The sequence below is a fragment of the Mytilus trossulus genome, chromosome 6 (assembly GCF_036588685.1).
Source record: "Mytilus trossulus isolate FHL-02 chromosome 6, PNRI_Mtr1.1.1.hap1, whole genome shotgun sequence".
In the NCBI taxonomy this organism is placed as follows: Eukaryota; Metazoa; Mollusca; class Bivalvia; order Mytilida; family Mytilidae; genus Mytilus; species Mytilus trossulus.
This window is the reverse complement of record NC_086378.1, coordinates 28,480,809-28,489,226: the sequence shown is the minus strand read 5'-3', so window position 1 is coordinate 28,489,226 and position 8,418 is coordinate 28,480,809.

Sequence of the window (8,418 nt, the reverse complement as noted above, 5' to 3'; positions counted from 1 at the left end):
GCTTTTTTTTTTTTACTTTTTCGATTCGAGCGTCACTGATGAGTCTTTTGTAGAAGAAACGCGCGCCTGGCGTGTATACAAAATTGAGTCCTGGTTTCTATGATGAGTTTATTTACTACCACTGGGTCGATGCCACTGCTGGTGGAGATTTATTTCCTCCAAGGATATCAAAAGCCCAGTAGTCAGCACTTTTTGTGCTGACATGAATAACCATTGATATGGTTATATTTATAAGTTATATTTTTACAAAATTTAGAATTGTTGAAATACTAAGGCTTATATTTCCTTAGCTGGATTTGGCAAAACTTTTAGGAGTTTTGGTCCTCAATGCTCTTCAACTTCGTACTTTATTTGGCTTTTTTACCTTTTTTGGATTTGAGCGTCACTAATGAGTCTTTTGTAGACGAAACGCGCATCAGGCGTATATACAAAATTTAGTCCTGGTATCTATGATGAGTTTATTTTCTTTCTCAGGAATAGATAACATTAGTTTTATTTTACTTTTATTTTAAAAGTATACTTTTTTAAAAATTATGTCCTCAATGCTCTTCAACCTCGTATTTTATTTTGCCTTTTGACATATTTTTATTCGAGCGTCACTGATGAGTCTTCTGGGCCGAGTTCACTTCAAACTCTACAATCGACTTCAGAGTTAATAGATTATCACGTGAACGCACTTGAGTTGATATTCGGAACAACTCTAAGTAACTCTAGGGTAAGGCCCTGACCAAGCATTAGAAAATAAAATATTTTCATTGGTTTGACGTCATTCAAGAGTTCCTCGAGTTTAACCCTGGCTCGCTGAGGGTATGAACGAGAGTACGAGGGGTTAACTCGAGTGGTTCAAATAAAATCGTATTGTTGAAACCCGAGTAAGTATAGTTAACTCGAGAGTGAGCTCCGAGAGTTTGAATTGAACTCGGCCCTGTAGACGCGAGTATGGCGCAAATTCAAAATTTAATTCTCCTATATATGTTGAGTTTATTTATTCTTCCAATAGCACTCTAATTGTTATTAATATGGACATGTTATCTAAACAGTGGTTATAATATATATCTCATCTGTGTCTGACAGGATTAAAATAAAAACAAAATGTGGTTTTTCTGGAATAAAACAAAATTGTGATTAAAATTTCCTCTGTTTATGTAGGTTTATGACGATTGTGTTACAGTAGAAATAATCCAAACTGGATCAAGCAAACTTCATAACGGTAATTTGCAATATTTGTCTTATAAACATGTCTTTTATTTCTTACAATGTCAAAAAAAAATTCAAACCGTTATATCAGTCAAGATTTAGTGAAACCTTTTATTCTAGATAGGAAAAGAACATTTTCAAACCTTTATTGACAATTGAATTGTTTAAACAGGCAGTATTTTCATTGATTCTGTATAATTCCTTACAATTTAAGGAGTTTCACATACATCCTGAAACTGTTGTGTTTTTTACCCTCCGCTTTCGATGTTTTCACCAACCCAGCAGTTAGCACGTCAGTGGTTATTTGTCATTACGCAATGATACTACATCTCTTTATTTTTATGTTCATTAGATTGTTTTTAAATGTTGGCTCTAAATGCTCTACATCTTCATTCTATTATTTGGCCTAGATACAAAGGTGAAACTGTTAATTGTAAGCCTGGTATTTTTATGATTTTTTTGTCACGTTTTATCAAGTGTTAAGGAAATATGAAAGAATCTTAAATCGATTCGATTTAAAAGTTAATTTATAAAATGGTCATTTTTTACATAATCTTAAAAATCACCTGCTCAATAAAAAGGTGCTGCTAATAATTAGGTGTGAAATTACTTGATTGTATAACGAACTTCAAAATACCAAAGAATATTTAATATTTGACAGGCTGGAATTGAATATTGCCAAGTGCAGGGTATATATATATATGAGGTGATAATGGTAATACAAACATACACATAAAAACGAATACAGAAGTTACCACAAAAGTTGAACATCACAACCAACCATCAACACTCGACTCCTATGGTAAAAACCCTGACGACGACAGACAACAAAGTGTGGAGCACATGGTGCAGATACTAAACTTGGTACCAGTTGACAAATTGTATATGATTACTAACAGTTGTAAAAAGTAAAATCACAAAAATACTGAACTTCAATTCGGAAAGTCCATAATAACATGGCAAAATCAAATAACAAAACGCATTAAAAACGAATAATCAAGTACTGTCATATTCCTGACTTGTTACAGGGATTTCCAAATGTAGAAAATGGAGGATTAAACCTGGTTTTATAGCGGTAATCCTCTAACTTTGATAACAGTCTCATCAAATTCCGTTATATTTACATTGATGCGTTAACTAAACAGACACAATAAATAAAATAGTCAAAATGGGTACATCAGTCATCATCGTATAACAATTTTTAAATTATAATACCGAGATTATCATACTTCCATAGAGATAAATATACACCTACACAGTCTTGCTACCATCTGCGTGACCACTAGCTTGATAATTTTGAAAACAATCATCTGAGGTAAACTTTACCATAAGGAATTTAAACCTAGATGTCTTAAGAATTTCACGACACAAATTGATTTCCTTTGGTTTTAAACTCTGTGTGATTTACTTGTTGTACTACATAGTTCTTACACGGCTTTTGAAATTAAAAAAAACCTCTAAACTAAATTATTCCACTTATAATGTTTTACACTTCACGGAAGTGTGAACATAGTTATCGAGAACACAACCATCAATGAGATAGTTTTCATAAGCATATGCTTGAAATGTTATCAAAGGTGTGTCTTCAGGTTGATATAAACAAAATGTCAATAGCTTTATAAAGTGTAATCTGCATTTGTTTGACCACTGTATGTCATCGTAATGTTAATCAGAAACATTACCATTTGTTTAAAATTTTAGTTTTCTCCCTGTATTCTCTGAAATATAAGATGATAGAAGATAGTAAATGTTTTTAACAATAAGAATATCAGTCTGTGCAAATAACAGTCCAAATCTTGACATTAATCTTATGTTATGAAAATAAGGACCCACCCTTCCCCCCTTTGCCAATGATGTTAAACACTGCCTCTTTTCAGCCTCCCTGCCAACGCTTGATATGGTATGACTTATATAACGTCCCATATCAAGTTTGGATACACCCGAAGGATTCAGCGGCCAAATAGAACATAAGGCAGTGTTGGTTATATATTTGAACAAAGACAGGTTTGGGAAAACTAACCACAGTTTATTAAGTATGCATGTAATTATTTCAATTATACAATAATTGAAGATAATGCTAAATGAATTAAGGCAAATACAAAATGTAAGTAATGCATGAATACAAAAGATAAATGATGTGTAATAAAAACTGTGGTTCTCAAACATCAAGACTAAACTACACATGAAAATACAATGAATACAATATTATATAATAAACAGTACAAAAAAAAAAATAAACATGACAAGATACAAACTTAAAAGACAGTTCATGAACTGATTGCCATTACATAAATACATGAATGAGGGTTGGGAGGGTGGGAATAAAAATCTTTAGCCTTAGTTTAAACAAGGTGTTTGCTGCTGCAAGTTATTATTTTGAATGCTGAACCTGACGATGATGCCAGACGATGTTAATTGACCTACAAACTGATTGGCTAAATAATGAAGCGGGAAATATGAATACTAGCTCTTGATTGGTTGATATGAAATGCCAGACATATCAACGGTACCTATGCTGCATCCTGATTGGTCAATATGAACAAGTTATGATGTAGAGGCGCAGGAGATATAAACAATGTACATAGTTACCAGATACGATTGCAATGCAATCACTGCCCTGCGATTTCAACCATGATTAATAACATATTTAAATAAAATATCCACATTAATCTTATGTTATGAAAATAAGGACCCACCCTTCCCCCCTTTGCCAATGATGTTAAACACTGCCTCTTTTCAGCCTCCCTGCCAACGCTTGATATGGTATGACTTATATAACGTCCCATATCAAGTTTGGATACACCCGAAGGATTCAGCGGCCAAATAGAACATAAGGCAGTGTTGGTTATATATTTGAACAAAGACAGGTTTGGGAAAACTAACCACAGTTTATTAAGTATGCATGTAATTATTTCAATTATACAATAATTGAAGATAATGCTAAATGAATTAAGGCAAATACAAAATGTAAGTAATGCATGAATACAAAAGATAAATGATGTGTAATAAAAACTGTGGTTCTCCAAAATAGAAATCCAAACCTGTATTTAGAGGTAGGGGATAGTATATAAATATTTGTACACAGAATAATAAAAACTTAGATATCAATGTTATTAAAAAATTTATGATTAGAAAACCATTTTATACCATTTTGGGAAGTGCTTTTGCAAAGACATTCATGACAGTCTGTCGGTTAGTGAAAGAAGGATCTAAATAATTTTTGTATGCATCACTCTTCCAATCCCCCTGTGTTTGGATAATTTCAGAAGGGACGCCACATTCTAATGCAAAAGTTGCCCCGCCTCTACGAAAACTGTGCCCGGAGTACTTAGAACTGTCATATCCCAGAGATTTTAAAGACTGTTTCAATCTGGCTAAAAACCCATTATATGTAAGGGGCATTAACTTGGACTTGGAGGAAAACATAAAAGCTGACACCAAATTATGAGTGGAAGGACATATATCAAACGATAGTTTCAAAGCTTGACAAGGACAGAAGGGGGAACCTGGAATTATAGGTAAAGGTACTTCGAGAGCTCTTTCCCTATTTTGTATGGTCTTTGTTTTCCTGAGTGTTAAAGTGGCCCCCTCCTTCGAAAACTTAACAGATGCCCTATTTAAATGCCGATCAGGATTAAATTCCTGTAAAGATGGTGTAAAAAGGTTTGATTTCCTGAAAAAGGAAAAAAATGCTACTAAGCAAGCTGCCCAAAAAGTTATATCCAAACTTTCATTTAAGTCTATAGTGGTAAAAATGCCAGACAGTATTTTAGGAGTTATGGGTAATTTGGGGCGTTTTTCAGCCCCTAGAACTCTTTTAACCCCTTTTAAGACACCTTTGACAAAATGTGTATCAATAGGGTAAGGTAACTCAGCCTCTTCATGCAGGAGGCGCACAATATTTAAATAATTGACAACTGAGTTATAACAAAGCCTTTGCGTTAGAAAAACAATATATCTGGCCAAATTGTCTTTGCTAATTGGGACCATAGGAATTAATAAACCTCTGCAAAAGGATTCATAACTTCTAAAATACAACATATATGTCTTTTTTGTTGAGTCTGCAAACATCCTGCTTTGGAAAAACAAAACCAGGCTATCCAACTCCTGCACCTGCCCTGCACTTGGAATGCCTACATAAAAGATAGGATAGGGCTTGGTTAGACATATGGGATTCCAAGTGCCTTACAAACAGTGGTTTGGGAAGATAAAAATTCATAAATTGGTAAAACGCCTTTGGCTCATGTAACCTAGATATGAAGTCTGCCATAATATTTTCTTTCCCTGGCACATGAACGGCTGTTATATGAAAATTATATGTTGCAGAGAGCCAAAACAAGCCCCTTAGGTAAGACATCAAAATTTTGCTGCGTGAAGTGCACTTATTCAAGCATGCAACAGTGGTCATATTGTCTGAGAAAACAACAACTTTTTTATTTTCCCAATCTTTCCCCCATCTTTGCGCTGCCAAGACTACTGCAAGAGCCTCAAGCTCATTGATATGGAGATTTTTCACTACAGGGAAATCATTTTCCCAATTCGTATAAAACCAGTCATAACCAAAGAAACCCCCTCCCCCCTCCTTGCATGCATCTGTGTATACTGATGACAAGGGGATCTTTTCTAAAATGAGGGACTTTCCATTAAAGGTCTCTAGGAATTTTTTCCACCATTCAATATCATGCCATATTTCGCCATGGAGGATTGCCTTATGCCAATCATGCTTTAAAGGGGTAATCGCGTCAATAATTCTGCGAAGGAATACTCTCCCGCCATGAACCACTGCTGATGCCCAATTAAGTTTGCCTGCTATAGATTGCAATTGCTTTTTTGATGCTCTTTTTCGCTTACTAAATTCTGCCAATTCATGCTTAAGTAGGGAAAGCTTTTCCCCTGGAAGCCTTAACTCCATTGCAGTAGAGTCAATGTCTATGCCTAAGAAAGTCAATTTAGTGGTGGGGTCAACCACTTTTGACCAATTTATCATAAAACCCAACTTGCGAAGAAGGGCGAGTAAAATGTTCAATGCTTGAATACAACGCTGCTTTGTTGTTTCACAAATAAGAAAATCATCTAAGTATGCGATGATAGTAAAACCTCTGCGTGACATCATACGACGGACAGCTTGGGATAGCCTATGAAAAATATGGGGTGCCAATTTTGATCCAAATGGAAGCTTTGTATCATAAAAAGTATATTCTGTTCCATCAGGGAAGGTCCATTTTAAACCAGTAACTTCTTGACTTTGTGAGCTAAGGTTCACCGATCTATAAGCTGTTTTTAAATCTACTTTAGCCATATAACAGTTAGGAGTAACTAATTTTGATGCTTCATCTAAAGTTTGAAATCTTTGTTTTTCTATTTCGCCAACAAAGGAGTTTACTGCAGACCCCTCTGGTCTACTACAATCATGAATAATACGAACTCCCCCATCTGGTTTAGGTATAACTGCTAATGGACTTATTATGCGGGGAGTTTTTTCAGCAAAAACATAGTTGCCACATTCTATTTCATTTAGAATTTGCAAATGAGCTTTTTCGTAAAGGGGGTTGTTAGGTGAAGCGGATGGGTGGTTTTTACCAACTATTCCTGATGGTAACTCATTAGCTGCTGAGGTCACAATGTCAAACCCAAATTCTATACCATGAAGTAAGTATTCCTTGTCAAAGTCATACTTTAGTTCAGTAACCCAAGCATCAAGGTGAAGGTCACGCAGAGGTTTTACTGGGCCTATCCGTTTTTTGGAAAGCTAGACTGATGCCCTGAGCCAGAGTGTCTTTGTCCACAACCTGGGACATTACACACATGTTCAAATTTGCACCCACTAAGTGAACAACCTAGCCTGGAGTTGAACTTTTTACATATTTCTTTCCCACCAGCTGTGTGAGAAGAAAATGGTTTGAAACCCTTAGAGGTAGACACTGGAGGTTTGGAAAACTTGGTAGAATTACTACCCTTTGATTTTAAAAACACAGTTTGAATATGTGGTACATCAGTTCCCCATCTGAACTTTTGCAACCTGCGATACTCTCTATCATAAAAGAAAACTGATGTAACATCATGTGAAAGAAACAACTGGTACGTACGAGTGGCATATGATAGGTAGTCCAGTATGTTATTCTGGACTAGATGACCCTCTTCTAATAACTTATATAAAATTGCCAAGTTTGCCATTGACCATTGGCTTACATTTAACGATTCAAGCTTAGGTTTAGAAGGTCCAGATTTTAAAATTAACTGACCTGAACCTGATTCGGATACAATCCGTTCATCGTTATCCCCACTGTTTACCCCTGATAACATGACAAAATCAACAATGTCTAAATAATTAGAGTTAGTTTTGTTATTTCCTAATGACTTAATAAATATTTGTGGGTCCTGCCAGGACTGAATGTTATTAAAACAAGCACTACCTTGATTAATGACACCGGATGCTGCTTGCTGCTGTTGTAATTGGTTTAAAACATTGCCAACACATGTGTCTGTCAAACCGGATGTTAGGTTGTTATTGTTATTGTTGCCGCCATCTTGGATGTCTGTAATTTCCGGTGCGCACGCATCTTCTGAAGTCGGACATGCCGGAAGTCCACCATTACTGCCTTTTGGCGCGTTTTCAGTTTCTGCTTTAAATGACTGCCTTATACTCTTCAGGAGTAGCTTCTGTTGTCCAATCGGTATTTTGGTCTTCTGAAGATCTTCGCCTTCTAAAAGCGCCAAAGCTTCCATTGAGTCAAATCCTAGACTTATCACTGCATTTGCCGTTGCCTCGCTAAGCTTTTTTGCATCTGCCCAGGTCAAAACCCGTTCCACGTCTGTCATGGTTTTGGAGCTTGAGCCTTCAAAAGTCATCTTGCTAACTGACTACACAATATCACAGCAAAGTTAATAAATCCAGTCGTTGATTACTGCACAAAAAACATGATTTCCAGGTCAGCTTCCGGAGTTACGCTAAGTATGGTATTATCCATTGGGATGTCTAGAACGTTCCAGCTTAATGCTCATCAACTTTAAAAGTTCTGGTTTGCACATGCGATACAATTCTGCGAATTTCCAAACTGTTTCATCGGTAACTATTATGCTGTACCACGCGAGATTATCTTGACGTCCTCGGATTGATCACCGTATTCCTATCAAGAAGTTTTTTCACAGATGATATCAAACTTTCGTTAGTATCGTAAATTCATCACATAGTACTGTAAATGAAAGCTTTCCATCGTACTG